Raw genomic sequence first — 18,699 nt, forward strand, 5'->3', positions numbered from 1 at the left:
TCTGTTTTCCACTGTTATGAAGATGTTATAGCCAGTTCCAGTGGCAAGGAACACTTCAGTGCTTGCCAGCTATTTATCAATAGCTGGTATAAGTTTAACAATGACTGCTTTAAGATGCCATAAATAAAACCCCAGAATAATTCTTCGCCAGCTGTTGGTTATAAGATGTCACAATAAAGCCCAGGACAATTCATCAGCTTCTACCAGATATTACCAAGACCCCTACAAGGGCCTTCATTTCACCCTATCACAGCTTCATCAGGATGATAGAACATCAGACTACATCAGCCGTTTGGACAAGATGAACCTCTTGAATGGATTTCACCATCAAGTTCAATGTATCACTGCATCTCATTGTGGAGTTCTTAAAAAATTACTTACTGAAACCTGCATTACCACCTATCTACTGAACAAAAGAGGCATGTCGTTCTGAATAGCTGCATGATGGTGGATTAGGAACCACTGGTCTAAAGTATGAATGGCTTTCTCCCCATCATGCATATGGGGCCTTGGGAAGAATGTAGGAAGTACAAAAGGTTGATATGTATGGAAAGCTGAAATTATTTTCGGTAGAAACGTGACATGAGTTTTGGAGGAGGATGTGATAGAATTGTAGATGGGGGGAGGGAGTAGTGGACAAGAGCTTGAAGTTTACTAACCCTTCTTGCCAAGGTGATTGCAACAAGAAAAAATATTTTTCAGATTAAGAACTTCAAAGGAATAGTTTACAGAGGCACGAAAGGAAGCTTTGTCAATTGAGTGAGAAAGCAAATGTTGCTTACCTGTAACAGGTGTTCTCACAGGACAGCAGGATGTTAGTCCTCACATATGGGTGACATCACAGGATGGAGCCCAATCACGGAACACTTTTGTCAAAGTTTCTAGAACTTTGACTGGCCCCTACTGGGCATGCCCAGCAAAGCACTAACTCTGCAGCCAGCAGGGTTCCCTCTTCAGTCTTGTTTAAAAGCTACAGGTAGTGCCGAAAAATAAAATAATAAAACGAACCCAACACCACGGGGTGGCGGGCGGGTTTTGTGAGGACTAAAACCCTGCTGTCCTGTGAGAACACCTATTACAGGTAAGCAACATTTGCTTTCTCACAGGACAAGCAGGATGGAAGTCCTCACATATGGGCGAGTACAAAGCTGAGGATGTCCAACAGGCACAACAACTGGGGCGGAATTTGGTAGAGGGCATCCTGAACCCCACCGGGCAGGCGGAAGGGTGTTGGTACGTCACGTCGTAAATAGGTTATGCAAGACAGACTGGACGAAGATGGAATCTTGTCTTCCGGCTTTGTCTAAGCAATAGTGGGCTGTAAAAGTATGGAGAGAACTCTAAGTGGCAGCCCTGCAAATGTCAGGAAGCGGCGCCGATCATAGGTGTGCTACTGAAGTCGCCATGGCCCTCACAGAGTGTGCTTTAACACGGTCTTTGAGTGGAATGCCTGCTTGCTGATAGCAAAAGGTTATGCAGTCTGCTAGTCAGGAGGAGAGAGTCTGCTTACCCACAGGCTGCCCTAATTTGTTAGTATGGAAAGACACAAATAATTGAGTGTTCTTCCTGTGGGCAGCTGTACGGTCTAGGTAGAACGCTAGAGCCCTTTTGCAGTCGAGAGTATGCAGAGCCTGCTCTCCTGGATTGGAATGGGGCCTGGGAAAGAAGGTAGGTAGTATAATGGATTGATTGAGATGAAACTGATACTACCTTAGGTAAAAATTTAGGTTGAGTGCGAAGTACTGCCCGGTCTTGCAGAAGTTTAGTGTAAGGCAGATAGGTAACTAGGGTCTGTAACTCATTAACTCTGCGAGTCGAAGTGATTGCCAAAAGGAAAATCACTTTCCATGAGAGAAAGCGAAGTTCACAGGATTGGAGAGGCTCAAATGGTGGTTTCATGAGTCGCCCCAAAACCAGGTTGAGGTCCCAAGAAGGGGCAGGAGGATGCAGTGGAGGCTTGAGGTGAAGCAAGCCTTTTAGAAATCATGTAACAAGGGGTTGTACTGAAATAGGGACATCCCCGATACCTTTATGGAAGGCAGCTACCGCACTGACATGCATTCTAATGGAGGAAGTTTTAAGACCTGACTGACAAGTGCCAGAGGTAGTCTAGAAACTACGGGATTGGACAGGTAAAGAGATTAAGGGCCTGAGAAGAGCACCATGACATGAACCTGTTCCATTTGTAGGAATACGATTTTCTCGTGGAAGGCTTCCGTGAAGCAATCAAGACACAGGAGACTGGATCAGAAAGGTTAAGTGGCTGAAGGATTAACCTTTCAACATCCATGCTGTCAGGGACAGGGCATGAAGATTGGGGTGGCGAAGGCACCTGTCGTTTTGAGTGATTAGAAGCAGGTCTGTTCCCAGAGGAATGTGCCTGCGAATGGAAAGATACCGAAGAATTGGAAACCACACTTGGCGGGGCCAGTGGGGTGCTATCAGGATCATGGTTCCCTTGTCCTGACGTAACTTCACGAGGGTCTTCGAGAGAAGTGGAAGTGGAGGGAATGCGTATAAGAACATAAAAAACTGTCATGCTGGGTCAGACAAAGGGTCCATCAAGCCCAGCATCCTGTTTCCAACAGAGGCCAAACCAGGCCACAAGAACCTGGCAATTACCCAAACACTAAGAAGATTCCATGCCACTGACGCAATTAATAGCAGTGGCTATTCCCTAAGTAAATTTGATTAATAGCCGTTAATTGACTTCTCCTCCAAGAACTTATCCAAACCTTTTTTGAACCCAGCTACACTAACTGCACTAACCACATCCTCCGGCAATAAATTCCAGAGCTTTATTGTGCGTTGAGTGAAAAAGAATTTCCTCCGATTAGTCTTAAATGTGCTACTTGCTAACTTCATGGAATGCCCCCTAGTCCTTCTATTATTCGAAAGTGTAAATAACCGATTCACATCTACCCGTTCAAGACCTCTCATGATCTTAAAGACCTCTATCATATCCCCCCTCAGCCGTCTCTTCTCCAAGCTGAACAGCCCTAACCTCTTCAGCCTTTCCTCATAGGGGAGCTGTTCCATCCCCTTTATCATTTTGGTTGCCTCTCTCTGTGCCTTCTTCATCACAACTATATCTTTTTTGAGATGCGGCGACCAGAATTGTACACAATATTCCAGGTGCGGTCTCACCATGGAGCGATATAGAGGCATTATGACATTTTCTGTTTTATTAACCATTCCCTTCCTAATAATTCCTAACATTCTGTTTGCTTTTTTGATTGCTGCAGCACACTGAGCAGACGATTTTAAAGTATTATCCACTATGATGCCTAGATCTTTTTCCTGGGTGGTAGCTCCTAATATGGAACCTAACATCGTGTAACTACAGCAAGGGTTATTTTTCCCTATATGCAACACCTTGCACTTGTCCACATTAAATTTCATCTGCCATTTGGATGCCCAATATTCCAGTCTTGCAAGGTCCTCCTGTAATGTATCACAATCCGCTTGTGATTTAACTACTCTGAATAATTTTGTATCATCCGCAAATTTGATAACCTCACTCATCGTATTCCTTTTGTTTAAAAGTCTACTTCAGAGGTAAAATAGTTTATAAGAACAACTCTGATTCTACTTTTAATTTATATTCTTTATTGGAAATCATATGCTATTCATACACAAAACAGATCAATACTCAGGAAGCAAACAGTACACAGGAAGCAAATATAGCAAATATATACTTACATAATAAAGAGCTCAGCGCTGGGCTCTGCAACAGATACAAAATCCTCGCCAGCCCTACTACATACCAGCTTTGCTTATATAGGTGAAAAATCCAAAGTCAGCTAATTATCTGATTTCTGCTTGCATGCTTCACACCACTATATTGTTACGCTGTCTGCCTACAGGCAGATCATTTAAATATATATATTGAAAAGCACCGGTCCAAGTACAGATCCCTGAGGCACTCCACTGTTTACCCTTTTCCACTGAGAAAATTGACCATTTAATCCTACTCTCTGTTTCCTGTCTTTTAACCAGTTTGTAATCCACGAAAGGACATCGCCTCCTATCTCATGACTTTTTAGTTTTCTTTGAAGCCTCTCATGAGGGACTTTGTCAAACGCCTTTGGAAAATCCAAATACACTACCATCTACCGGTTCACCTTTATCCACATGTTTATTAACCCCTTCAAAAAAAATGAAGCAGATTTGTTAGGCAATAGACCATGATAGGGAGAACGCATCTCTTGGTGGATAATGTTGGCTGCGAGTGAGAGCAGAAATTGCCTACTTTGCGAATCTGGGGTGATGCAAAGAGGTCTATTTGAGGATAACCCCATTGTTGGAAGATGGAGTTCGCTACTGAAGGGTTTAGAGACCACTCGTGTGGTTGGAAGTTGCGACTCAACTTGTCTGCCAACACATTGTCCACTCCCGGCAAGTAGGTGGCCCTGAGGTACAATGAGTGGGAGAGGGCCTCCGCCCATATCTGTGCAGCTTCCTGACACAGAAGGTAGGATCCTGTCCCTCCTGGTCACCTGGTTGTCCGTCTGGATCAGGATGACATGACTGGACAGGCGATCCTGAAATACTCAGAGCATATTGAATTGCTCGTAACTCCAGGAAATTTATTTGTTGTTTGGCTTCCTCTGGAGACAAGGAACCTTGTGTCTGGAGATCGGCCACATGGGCTCCCCACCCGAAGTTGGAAGCATCGGTGGTTAGAGCTTTTGAGGGTTTGGCGCCTGAAAGGGCAAGCCCTGTAGAAGTTTGATGTGATTCGTCCACCAGGCGAGAGACAGACGGAGTGAGTCGGTGACGTGGACAATGGTCGACAGGGGCTGAAGGGACTGTGTTCATTGCGACCTTAAGAGTCCACTGCATGATTCTCATGGCCAGGCGGCCCATCGTGTGACCTGAATTGAGGACGCCATGTGTCCTAGAAGGATGAGAAAACTATGAGCAGCAGTTGAGCGTTCAGACTGCAGCTGATGTGCCAAAGACACGAGAGTGAGGGCTCGTTGTCGAGGCAGGAAAGCCTTTGCCTGTAAGGTGTCCAAAGTCTGCCCCAATGAACGCTAAGGTTTGAGATGGGACTAAGGAGGATTTGTCATAGTTGACTAGAAATCCTAGTGAAAGTAGAGTGTTTAAGGTGAGATGTAGGGATGACAGAGTGGATTGCTGAGTCGGAGCCCTGATTAACCAGTCGTTCAGACAGGGGTAGACGTGAACACCTTGAGACCTGAGGAAGGCAGCAACCACAACAAGGCATTTTGTAAAGACTCGTGGTGCAGATGCTAGGCCGAATGGAAGCACTTGGTATTGATAGTGCTTGGGGCCTACGAGAAATCTCAGGAATTTGCGATGAAATGGAGTTATTGCAATATGAGTGTATGCATCCTGAAGGTCAAGAGAGCAGAGCCAGTCTCCTCTTTGAAGAAGAGGAAGCAGGGAGCCTAAGGTTACCATCTTGAACTTTTCTCTCTGAAGGTACTTGTTGAGGGCTCGTAGGTCCAAAATTGGACGGACACCTCCCGATCTTTTGGAGATTAGAAAGTACTGGGAATAGAACCCAAGGCCTTGCTGAGGCAATGGTACTGGTTCTATTGCTCTGGACTGGAGTAGGAGGGAGGCTTCCTGCTCCAGAAGCAATGAATGGTCGGATATTTTCCATGTCATTAGAGGTGGGGAATCTGGAGGAATGGAGAGAAAATTGAGATGATAGCCTTCAGCAATTATTGCTAGGACCCAGTGGTCCAAGGTGATTGATTGCCATATGTTGTTGAAATGGCACAAGCGGCCTCCCACTGGGACATTTGGTAATGGAATCTGGCTGCTGCTCTCTATGCAAGAGTCAAAAACCAGAAGCAGGGCCCGGTTGGGGGGCTGTCTTGGCTTTTGCTTTCGGGTTTGGCGAGACTGTGATCTGAGGAATGGTCTCGCAGACCGGCATCTGGCTGCTGGCGGGTAGGACTTCTTTGGTCTATAAAAAGATTTTTTAGAGTCCTTCCGGAAAGGCTGTTTAGAAGGATAATCCAAAGAAATCAGGGAGAGCTGTCAGAGTCTCATGATGGTCCTTTAGTTCAGCCACTGTCTTTTGAATCTGCTCACTAAAGAGATTGTCTCCTATGCAGGGGAGGTCGGACAAACGCTCCTGCACTTCCGGACGAAGGTCCGAAGACTTGAGCCAAGCCCATCGTCTTGCTGAAATAGCGGCTGCAGACACTCTGGTTGCAGTGCCAAAGATATCGTAACATGATCTAATCTCATGTTTGCCTGCTTCCAAACCCTTATTAAGTAGGGTGTGGAAGTTTTCTGGAAGTGACTGAGGTATGGAGGTTGTCAAGTTTTGTAGTTGCTTAAAAATGACCTTATTATATTGGGTCATATATAGTTGGTAAGCAGCAATTCGGAGGATCAGCATTGATCCTTGAAAGACTCGGCGACCAATGGTATGCAAAAACTTCTGTTCCTTGCCAGGGGGAAAGGAGGTATGAGTTTTCGACCTTTTTGCTTTCTTTTGCGCAGATTCAACCACCACAGACTGGTGATCCAACTGAGGCTTTTGAAAGCCTGGAGCTGACTGTACTAAATAGGTAGAGTCAGTTTTCCTGTGGACTGGTGCAATGGAGTCAGGATGTTCCCAGTTCTTTTTGAGAAGGTCAAGAAGAACTTGATGACTGGGGATGGAGGTGATCTCCTTGGGAGCGTCCAGGAATTGAAGCAACTCCATCACCTGATGTCTGTCGTCCTGTTCCATCAGTAACTGGAAAGAGACCAATTCACAAAATTTATGAAAGAAAGGTCCTCTGGAGGAGAACGCTTTCTACTTTCAGTGAGTGAAGGTGGTGAAGGCAAATCATCGGTGTCTGGTGAAGAATCATCAGTCCAGGTATCATAAGGATCAGCATCTGTCGCTCTAGGAACTGTAGAGGGACGGGGTAGTTGGATACCTGAAGGTCTCCGTTTAGGCACAGAAAGCATCGGAGGAAGAACCGGAGGTACCGATGAAAGTAATGAAGGCCCTGGCGCAGGCATCGATGGCATCTGTGGACGGCTCGATGGCGCCGATGGAGGTATCAGTATCGATCTCAATGGCTGAGGCAGAACTCCCGAAGGAGGGATACGGAACGGTGTTTCTCCTCCCGATGATAAAGTCAGCGGGGAGGGCATCGAAGCCATTGGTGACCTGGGGTCCACCGGTGGAAAAGCAGCAATAAGGGCTTCCATCCTCGATAGCAGCGGTGCCAATGCTGCTGGAATCGGGTCGATGCTCGGTTCCACTATTGGTACCGATATCAGTGCAGGGGGAACCTGGATTCGATGCAACGCCTTGTCGATGGCCTCCTGAATCATCCAGTCCAATTCTTCTCGGAGACCTGGAGCAAGCAGCCCCGGCTCCGGAACAGAAGAAGGAGGCAGAGGCATAGCCGGAGGGACCACTGTTAGAAGCAGAGTCACGGCTCCCGACACCCTGTTGGGTGAGGATTGCCTCAGTGACCCGGTCGCTGAAAAGGTCGGTGCCTTTTCTGGACGGGGTTTCTTTGGCGGCGGCTCAGACGATGGTGAGGTCGATGGTCCAAGACTTTCGGTGTCCAAGACTTTCGATGGCGATGTTTCTCCTTACGATCCCCTCGAAACTGAGGGGGAGAAGAGGGTGTCGAAGGCCGGGAAGTGATCCATGCCAGGCGGTCACCGGTCGGTGGTCAATGCTGACGCGACGTTGACGGTGCTGGTTCAGATGATGTCGATGCAATGGATGGAGTCGGGGTTTGAGCACGGAAGAGAAGACCCATCTTCTCCATTCTGGCCTTGCGACCTTTTGGTATCATTAGGGCACATTTGGTGCAGGTCAAGACATCGTGCTCTCGTCCAAGACACATTACACAGACTTTATGCGGGTCTGTAATAGACATGGTACGAGTACAGTCCAGGCACCGACGGAAGCCCAATGCCATGGCCATAGAAAAATCAAGCCGCAGTACGGTCGACGGCCAGTAGGCCGCGAGGGCCAAACTCGACGGTAATCGACGGAAAACAGGTAAAAACTTACCGGAGTACCGCGAACTGAAAAAAGTTAATGGAGGGACCCCTGTGGGGCAATTTAACTTTAAATAATTCCGTGAGGAAATTCCTGTCAGGAATCCTTGTAGAGCTCCTTAACAGTGTGGCTACTGCTGCATGGAAAAAAGAAGACTGAAGAGGGACCCCTGCTGGCTGCAGGGTTAGTGCCATGCTGGGCATGCCCAGTAGGTGCCAGTCAAAGTTCTAGAAACGTTGACAAAAGTGTTCTGTGATTGGTCTCAATCCTGTGATGTCACCCATATGTGAGGACTACCATCCTGCTTGTCCTGTGAGAACCACATTAAGATTACATGGGTTTCTGAACTGGGGATTTGACATGCCAGAGATCTTTCATAAACGAGAAGCTAGTGGATGCGTAGAGATGGGTTAATTATGCATAAAGGTGTGGTATGCTACAATTGCAGTCAGATGGACTCTTATTGAAGAAGTTGAGAGACCTGAATGAGACAGATGGAGCAAGTATTTAAATAGTTGTGGAGGTTCACAAGAAAAAAGAAGCTTTTTGCTGACACCAGATAGAAATTCTTTTCTATTTGAAGGCATTTCTCCTGTCAAAGGCTTTCTTGAAGATACTAGGATATCTTCACTCTCTGGTGGTACTTGAAGATTTACAATCACTGCATGCTCAACATCCATGTTGTCAGGTTGAGAGCTGTGAGCTTGCCATAGGAGCTTGCCATAGGAGAACAAGGTTCAATCCCAATGTATGTGAGGACTGCTGGAATGTATGGCGAGCTATACTACATGTACCAAACTTGCCTGAGCCATGCCAGTGCAATTAGGATCAGGCAGGCTGGATCCCAAAGAAACTCTGTACTGCAGGACTTTCCAAATTTTTATCCAAAGAGACCTCATTTTGGAACTTGAAAATTCATATGACCTCAGAGGCATACCTGGGAACGTTTGATTTCCTGTCACCCTGAGATTGTTGAGGGTTTAGGGGGGAATAGCACAAACTTTCTCTCACACATTAGCACACTCACATGTTCACTCACTCACATACTCATTGATTTCTCTCCCTTGTCTGCATACATATGCACACACTTCTCTCCTTGTTCCAATACATACATGTAACTCACATACACATGCACTCACTCCTCTCCCTTTTACACACTCACTCTCTTCCAAACATACATAACTCACTCACTTCTCTCCTTCCACACACATACACTCACTCCTGTTTTCCACACACACAAACTCACTTCTCTTCCTCTTCCATACATATACATGCACACTCACTCCTCTCCCTTTTCCACATACGCCCATAAATGAATACACACACACACACATACTCATTTACTTCTCTCCCTCTTCCACACACATATGCACTCTCACTCTCTTCTCATTTCAATTCTTATTAGCCACAGGAGCCTCCTCTTTCCCCAGGCCCGCAGGACATGTGCTCCACTTCCTCCTCCTTCTGCAGTGTCGGGCTGCTCTGCCCTTGTTTTATTTTCAGCGTGTGGCCCAATGTTGTTGCTCCTCCTCCTGCATCTGTAGTTTCTTGTTTCCTGCAGGGGAGGGCAACGCTTCTGCTCATCTCACTTTTCACGTCATTTTCCTGAGGCACAGGTGCTAATGCTCTGCTTTCCTTGAACTTGCGCTGCTCCAAACCCTTTTTCTTCCGGCCTTCTGCAGCAGGGCACCCGGAGTTATCAAGTGTTGGCCCAGAGACCTGGCAATTCATTCAGAATTCCGGAGTCTCCAGTCCAAACCAGGAGAGTTCCCAAGTATGCCCAGAGGATGACCAAAACAAATTAGCAGTGATGAGTTCCCCTCCATCAATCACTCCTTCCCTCCCTCTAACTTCTTTTTCACATCTCCCTTCTTTTTACATCCCTCAGTTGATCTTCTGTCATTCCTTCTCTCTCTCTCCAGAAGAAATCCCTCCCCACCTTATCCAACACAAAAAAAAACCCCTCTTCCAAACATCTCACTGGCCAGAGTCAATGATAAAATTTTCCTTGGGCTCTGGGCAAAAGGTGGATGATAACAGTGGGAAGAGAGAGCAGGCTGATGACAGGGGCAACATTTTTCTCTTGGTTAGGTTCAGTGTTTGGTGAGGGGAGGGCAGCAGTGAAAATCTCCACTGGCCATACACTCAGCCCTCCCCTTCTTTCATGGCTGGTCCCATGATCCCTTCTTGTGCAGGGCTTCCTGCAACTATAGAAACTCATGTAAGGGCTGTGCCACTGCTCAGTCTGTGTGTGCCCATTTACAGGCCCCATGTAACTTCCACTACTAATGCTGCTGCTGTTGGCACCTAAAGAGTGCTGTCACTTGAAGCACTTGTGACCCCAACTGAAGGATGTATGACCCCATTTGGGGACCAGACCCACAGTTTGGGCTGTACTGTTTTAACAATGAGAGATATTGGTGAAAAAGTGTACATGAGACTTTGGCTTCAATCAAGAAGAAAAGCATCCTGTGCGGTGGTTTACCCGCTTCTACGTAGGCTGCCTTGATAACTTCTTTGACCCAGCGGGCGATAGTTGCCCTTGAGGCCGCTTCCCCTTGCTTCTTCCCGCTGTGTAGAACGAACAGATGGTCCGTCTTTCGTATTGCTTCGGACACTTCCAGGTATCTGGACAGTAGCCTGCCTATGTCGAGATGGCGCAGAATTCGACCGTCTTCTGACTTCTTCAAACTGTCTGTGGTAGGTAAAGAGATAGTTTGGTTGAGGTGGAAGTGCGAGACTACTTTGGGTAAGAAGGAAGGAACTGTGCGAAGATGGATGGCTTCTGGCGTGATTCGGAGAAACGGATCACGGCAAGACAGTGCTTGTAGCTCGGAGACACGGCGTGCGGAGCAAACAGCCAGCAGGAACACCATCTTCAAGGTTAACAAACGGAGGTACAGGCCTCGAAGTGGACGGAAGGCGTGCCCCGCTAGAAAGTCCAAAACTAGGTTGAGGTTCCACAGAGGTATGGGCCACTTCAGTGGCGGACGAATGTGTTTGACTCCTTTCAGGAAACGTGAAACGTCTGGGTGTGTGGCGATGCTATTGCCGTCACTCCGTGGACCGTAGCAGGAAAGTGCTGCCACTTGGACCTTGATAGAATTGAGGGACAGACCCTTCTGAAGACCCTCTTGCAGGAAGTCCAAAATGATAGGAATCTTAGCGGATAGGAGTTTCGCACCAAGCTTCAAATACTCTCCAGATCCTTATATAAGTTAGCGATGTGGAGAACTTGCGTGCTCTGAGGAGTATCTATTACCGGTCCTGAATATCCTCGTGTCTTCAGTCTAGCCCTCTCAATGGCCAGACCGTAAGAGAGAATTGAGCCGGATCCTCGTGGAGTATGGGACCTTGTCGCAGCAGGTCCCTGTGCGGCGGCAGAGGTAGTGGAGTCCCTGCCAGCAATCTTCTCATGTCTGGTACCAGGGTCTTCTTGGCCAGTCCGGGGCCACTAGAAGAACCAGACCTCTGTGCCGCTGAATCCTGTGTATAATGGCGCCCAGCAGGGGCCATGGCGGAAAAGCGTACAGCAGAATCCCCTGGGGCCATGGTTGTACCAGTGCATCGATCCCCTGAGACCGAGGATCCCGCCTGCGGCTGAAATATCTGGATACTTGAGCGTTGGACCTGTCCGCTAGTAGATCCATGCCCGGGGTCCCCCACTGATTCACAATCATCTGGAACGCCGTGGGTGACAATTGCCAATCCCCGGGATGTAGACTTTCTCTGCTGAGGAAGTCCGCCGCAGTGTTGTCCTTCCCGGCGATGTGGACGGCGGAGATGTCCTGGAGATTTGCTTCTGCCCAAGTCATCAGAGGAGCTATTTCTAGTGATACCTGTTGGCTTCTGGTTCCGCCCTGTCGGTTGATGTATGCCACCGTGGTGGCGTTGTCTGACATCACTCTGACTGCTCTGTGTCGCAGTCTGTGGGCAAGTCGCAGGCACACTAGCCTGACTGCCCGTGCCTCTAGTCGGTTGATGTTCCATCCCGACTCTTCTCTGCTCCACCGCCCTTGGGCGGTGAGTCCTTCGCAATGTGCGCCCCAGCCGCTCAGGCTGGCATCTGTTGTGAGCAAGGTCCAGGTCGGAGAGGACATCCTGGACCCCCGGCTCCTGTGGCTTTGCTGCAGCCACCATTGCAGCTGATTCCGTACCCTGGCTGGTAGAGGGAGGTGTACAGTGTAAGATTGTGATCGCGGGCTCCACCGGGATAGGAGGGCGCGCTGTAACTGCCTCATATGCACCCGTGCCCATGGTATCACCTCCAGAGTGGATGCCATCAGGCCGAGGACTTGTAGGTAATCCCAAGCTGTGGGCCGGACGGCGAGCAGCAGGGCCTGCAGACGATTCTTGAGCTTTTCTCTTCTTTTGGGAGTCAAGCTGACTGTCTGCCTGAGTGTCGAATAGGACTCCTAGGTATTCCCTCGACTGAGACGGCTGTAGGGAACTCTTGTTTAAGTTTACTACCCAGCCTAGGCTCCCTAGAAGAGCAATCACTCGGCTGGTTGCCCGATGGCTCTCTTCTGGCGATTTTGCCCTGATCAACCAATCGTCCCGGTAGGGATGGACGAGAATTCCCTCCTTCCTGAGGGCCGCCGCCACTACTACTATGACCTTGGTAAAGATCTGCGGCGCTGTGGCTAACCCGAAGGGTAACGCCCGAAACTGAAAGTGTTGGTCCAAGACTTTGAAACGTAGGTAGCGCTGATGATCCCGATGGATTGGGATATGCAGGTAGGCTTCTGACAGATCTAGGGATGTGAGAAACTCCCCTGGCTGTACTGATTTTTTGACAGATCGCAGGGTTTCCATGCGAAAGCTGGGGACCCGTAGGTAGCGGTTGACTGACTTGAGGTCCAGGACGGGCCGGAAAGTGCCCTCCTTCTTGGGCACTATGAAATAAATGGAATAATGCCCAGAATTTATCTCCCCTGCAGGCACTGGAATTATGGCCTTGAGGGAGAGAAGCCTCTGTAAGGTAACAAGGAGATTCCACAAACTTGTCTGGCGGGAGTCGAAGAAAGTCCAGGTAGTTTATTTATTTATTTGTTTATTTATTTATTTAACATCTTTTAATATACCGGTGTTCGTGGAGCACATCACGCCGGTTTACAGTAAAACTTGTGAAAGGAGGAAATTACAGAGAACAGGGAGCGGGTGAGGGTGCAGGTGAGAAAAAGGGGGCGGGAGTGAGGGGGAAAGAAAGGAGGAAAGGATAGCAGCTGAGAAGATAAAGAGTAACCATATATATGGAGAGGTTATTTACAGCAGGAGAAATTTACAGCAGGGATACTGCAGAGGAGTTATTGTTTAAAGCAGTTATACATTGCAACTTATATACAGGAGGGTATAGTATACTAATAACTTATGGCAAAAGTAATCGGATACATTACACCTTTTATACAGCAGGGTATAGGGTACATTCGGATACATTACAACTTTTATACAGCAGGGTATAGGGTACAATTTACTTATGGGAGAAATATTCAGATAGCAAGCTAGAGAGGAATCAGTAGGGGGGTACAGGAAATGCAAGGGGTGACAGGAGGGGGGAGGGGGTGAGAGGGGGATGTTTTTTTAAGGGGGGGTGTCTATTGGGGGTTGGTTTCTGGGTAGGCTTGTCGGAATAGCCAGGTCTTGATGCCTTTTTTGAAATTGGGCAGGGAGGGCTCAAGATGGAGGTGTGTGGGGAGAGAGTTCCAGAGGGCAGGGCCTGCGATGGTGAATGCTCTTTCCCTGGTGGTGGAGAGGTGTGCTGTCTTGAGGGGTGGGGTGTGTAGGGTGCCTGCAAGGGTGGATCTTGTGGGATGATGGGAAATGTGAAAGTGGGGCATTTCCTTAAGCCAGGCGGAGTTGTTTTTGTATAGAATGTTGTGGAGTATGGTTAGGGTTTTATATTGGGTGCGGAAAGGGATGGGCAGCCAATGCAGATCTACAAGAATGGGTGTAATATGCTCTCTTTTACGTGTGTTGGTTAGGATCCTTGCCATAGTGTTTTGTAGGGTTTGCAGAGGTTTGATGGTAGAGTATGGGAGGCCTAGCAACAGGGCGTTGCAGTAGTCCATTTTGGAGAAAATGGTGGACTGCAGGACTAAACGGAAGTCCTGTGTGTGGAGTAGTGGCTTAATCTTTTTTAGGATCTGGAGTTTGTAGAAGCTCGCTTTGAGCAGGGATTTGATGTGTGGCTTGACGTTGAGGTGTTGGTCAAGAGTGACTCCCAGGTCTCTTACAGAGGGGGGTAGGGTGTGGGTGAGGGTGGAGGGGTGGAGAGGGGGGAGGTGGAAGAGGAGGCGTGTTCAGGTTGCTTGGATATGACGAGTAATTCAGTTTTGGTTGTATTGAGTGCAAGGTGAAGGTTGGCTAATAGGGAGTTGATGGAGACTAGGCAGGATTCCCAGAATAGAATGGTTTCATTAAGCGTTTTTTGAATGGGGATGAGAATTTGCACATCATCTGCATATAAGAAAAAGTCCAGGCCTAGGTCTGAGAGTAGGTAGCAGAGGGGGAGGAGGTAGATATTGAAAAGGGTGGAGGATAGGGAGGATCCCTGAGGGACGCCTTGCATAAGGGGAACTTGAGCAGATTCAAAGTTATCGATTTTTATAAGGTATTCTCTGTTTGTGAGATAAGAGGCAAACCAGACAGTGTCAAAGGCTGCCGATATATCCAGTATGGCAAGCAGGAACGAGTGTCCTTGGTCTAAACCAATGAGTATGGTGTCAGTGATTGCTAACAGGAGATTCTCGGTGTTTCGTCCTTTACGGAATCCAAATTGTGATGGGTGCAGGAGATTGTGGTCTTCGAGATAGTACCCCTCTCGGATGATGGTGAGGACCCACTGGTCCGAGGTAATCTCGGCCCACCTGCGGTAAAAGAGGGTCAGCCTGCCCCCTATGGCTGCTACCCCCGGATGGGCCGGCTGATTGTCATTGTGGGGTGCGGCCGGGGCCGGAACCCGAGCCGGCTCCCCTCTTATTGTGCTTAGGCCGAAAGGACTGGTTCCTGGCTTGCGACCAGGGTGCCTGGTATCGGGTCCCGTAAGGGTTGAAGCGCTGAGAGGTTCTACCTCTGGGTGGTCTAGAAGATGGGCGCTGCCTCCTGCGTGGCCTGTCTTCTGGTAGACGAGGTAAAGGAGAGGCGCCCCATTTATTGGCCAGCTTCTCCAGGTCACTGCCGAACAGGAGAAATCCCTCGAAGGGCATTCTCGTGAGACGTGTCTTGGAAGAGAAGTCGGCCGACCAGTTACGTAGCCAGAGCTGCCTCCTGGCTGCCACTGAGGATGACACTCCCTTGGCTGCCATACGGACGAGGTCGGAGGCTGCGTCAGTAAGGAATGAGAGAGCTGATTCCATCCCCTCTCCCGGGGCGTTGTTCCGAGCCTCAGATAAGCAGGAACGTGTCACCACCATGCAGCAAGTCGCAATTCGTAGGGACATGGCTGCCACTTCAAAGGCCTGCTTCAGGATGGCGTCCATACGCCGGTCATGCGTATCCTTGAGGGCCGTCCCTCCTTCCACCGGGATGGTGGTGCACTTCGCAATTGCGCTGACTATGGCGTCTACCTGAGGGCACGCCAACATGTCCTTAGTTGCCGGGGCTAAGGGGTACATGCCAGCCAAGGCCCGACCCCCCTTGAATGGAGCCTCCGGTGCAGCCCATTCCAGATCGATCAGCTGCTGTGCCACTTGTAGGAGGGGAAAGTGGTGAGAAGTTCGGCGCAGGCCCTCTAACAGGAGGTTCACTCTAGGTTCCCCTGGGGTGTCATGGCCCGGAAGTGCCAGTTCAGACAGGCATTGCGAGATCCGGTCTGGAAGATCCGCTCTGGGAAAGAAGCGCGCATGGTCCGATAAGGTTCTACCCCCGAGGGAAGCGCTTCCTCCTCGGGGGGGGGGCTCATCTTCTTCTGCTGGGTAGTCTGAATCCCCATAATTGGGGCTATCAGGTGGCGAGTGGCCGCGCCTAGGCCGTGAGGGTCCAGGGACCGGGTCATTCTGGACGTACGGACCCGGTCGGGGAGCTGACTGCATCGTGACAAAGGTATGAATCCCTTTGAATAATTCCACCCAGGAGATCGAAGCCATATCTGGCCGCATGGGAACCAGGCCCCCCTGGTTCACTGGCTGCTCCCCGCTGCTTGCTGGCTCCGGAGTGCTCCCTGAGGAACCGGCCAGAATGTTGGGCTATGACCGGCCCTGGCCCGGGACTCCCAGGGCCTCTTCACATTGGGCACATAGGGAGTCTGCATCCTCATTCTGTGTGGCCCTGAGGTTGCATGCAGAGCAGAGATTGATGCCTGATTCTGGAGGTGCCGGCACTGCCAAAGCCTGGTCACTCTTACGCTCCATGCCGCCGGTGAACTCAATAAGAGTCTGCGCTGTGCGCGAAAAGCAACGTGCGCCTAACAATGTGCACCTATAAGTGTGCCTATAAACGGGCACCTAAGCTAGCGATGTGCGCCTATGAACGGGCGCCTAGCAATGTGCGCCTATGAACTGGCGCCTATCTAGGAACGTGCACTTATGAACGGGCGCCTATCTAGGAACGTGCGCCTATCGCCGTGCGCGTAGCAACGTGCGCGTAGCAATAGGCGGGACACATCAGGTAGAAGATGATGGCGAGCAGGCAGTCGAAATGGCGGCCTATTTACTGGCCGCCCCAGAGGCACACTCTGCTTCTCCTCGGAGACCAACAAGTAAATATATATACGCCTTACCTCGTCTTCGGCGCTTCCCAGCTGCAACCCGGGTGGTCTCCGGCTGCGGGGGGAGAGGGCGAGTACCTTCACCGCCACGCTCGAGGAGGTGCACCCGCTGCCTCTAGGCCGCGCCCAAACTCATCTCGCTCGGGGGCCAAGTCCACGCCGGGACCGAGGCTGCCTCTAGGCCGCGCCCGAGCCCTTCTCGCTCGGGGGCAGGTCCCTGCCGCGAGTCGGCCACCGGACCGAGGCACTTACCTCCGAGGGACCACGGAAATCACCTCGGGAAACTCAACTGGGGGAGTGACCAACTGGTATCACTGCAGGAGTGCGGGGCTCGTCGTTAGTAAATATCGTCTAGGAATTTAGTCGTTAGAATTTGGAAGAACGCTCAGCGAGCGTGAAGGAGCTCCAAACTGCTTTGGAGACGGAAATTACTGAATTGCTTCACTTCCTGTGGGGATATATGTACCCGTGCTGACGTCAGATCCGTCTCCAACTGCTAGCACGAGCACACTATACCCACTTGTTTTGAGTCCATCTGCTACACGCTAGGAAAATGGTAATTTGCTCTCATTCTTCAAGTTAGTCCTCATCTCATATGTAAAGGTTCCTCATCTCATATGTAAAGGTTTTCTTGAAATTTGGGGCATTAGCTGCATTGTATCTGTTCTAAGAATATTTTCTATAACCTTAGATGAAATGTCAGTTGGTCTCATCCTTGCACTAGTTCTAGATATGTTTCTATAATCTTAGATGAAATGTCAACTAACTAATTCAGTTCAAAATGTTCTACAACCTTGTAGCTTAGCAACTTTATCTAGTTTATAGCATCCGACTATCTAGATAAACAGCTACAAGGTTGTAACACAAATGTCATGTTACAATGTTATGCTTGTTAAAAAGCTGCCTATGATCAAACATCAAAAACTCAGAACAGAAATGACGACCTTTTGTGTGACTTGTCAGAAAGTGTTTCATTGAGACAAAGGGCCTATGAGCACCTATATCAAGGGGGCTTCAGCCACAGCACATGAGATCATAATCACCAGTGCAATTCTCTCGTCATCAATGGTGTGAGTGTGTACCACTGAAGAGAGGGGCTGAGTGGGCTGATATCACTGTGACCGTAGACCCCACTGTAGATACCGCATGCAGAAGTGTGTTAATAGTGTAACGTGTATGGCTGCAGCCATTTGCCCTAGTATGACTAGGAGCTTCCTGGCCATGGATCAGAAATTGGAAACTGGTGTCTGGATGAGTAAGATAATAGTGGATCTGAAGTTGCTAGGCAAGAAAGCCCTCTAAAACTCTTCAAAAAAAAAGTTTAAAAACATGGCTCTTCAAAAAAGCTTTTCAAAATGAGAGTGGGGAGTAAGTAATACTAATGAACAAGAAAAAGAACTCCTAAACACAGTTAAAAGTCACCAAAATAACATATATGCTTTTATTATTTTTTCGCATACTTAAGTATTAGTTTAAGAAAAGTACAGTATATCTCATGTTTGATGGAATTTCCAATCCACATTTCATATAGCAATATTATTTGAATCATGTAACCAAAATTTATTGGCACCTACTTATTTACGTGCCTATCTGTAAACCGTTGTGATGGTATATCACTAAACGACGGTATAAAAAAGTTTTTAAATAAATAAATAAAAATAAAACGGAAAATGTCATAATGCCTCTGTATTGCTCAATGGTTAGACCACACCTTGACTACTGTGTACAATTCTGGTCGTCGCATCTCAAAAAAAAATATAGTTGCGATGGAGAAGGTACAAAGAAGGGTGACAAAAATTATAAAGGAGATGGAACAGCTCCCCTATGAGGAAAGACTAAAGAGGTTAAGGCTGTTCAGCTTGGAGAAAAGACAGCTGACAGGATATGATAGAGGTCTTTATAATCATGAGAGGTCTAGAATGGGTAAATGTAAATCGGTTATTTACTCTTTCGGATAACAGAAGGACTAGTGAGCACTCCATGAAGTTAGCAA

The 18,699-nt window shown here is 48.5% G+C and overlaps 1 protein-coding gene across 2 annotated transcripts in view; it reads right to left on the minus strand.

Moving 5' to 3' along the window:
* BAZ1A (bromodomain adjacent to zinc finger domain 1A) overlaps nucleotides 1-18,699 on the minus strand; it is a 514,327-nt gene that overhangs the window by 255,175 nt on the left and 240,453 nt on the right. The window lies entirely within an intron of this gene.

This window comes from Rhinatrema bivittatum, chromosome 4 (assembly GCF_901001135.1).
Source record: "Rhinatrema bivittatum chromosome 4, aRhiBiv1.1, whole genome shotgun sequence".
NCBI classification, from domain to species: domain Eukaryota; kingdom Metazoa; phylum Chordata; class Amphibia; order Gymnophiona; family Rhinatrematidae; genus Rhinatrema; species Rhinatrema bivittatum.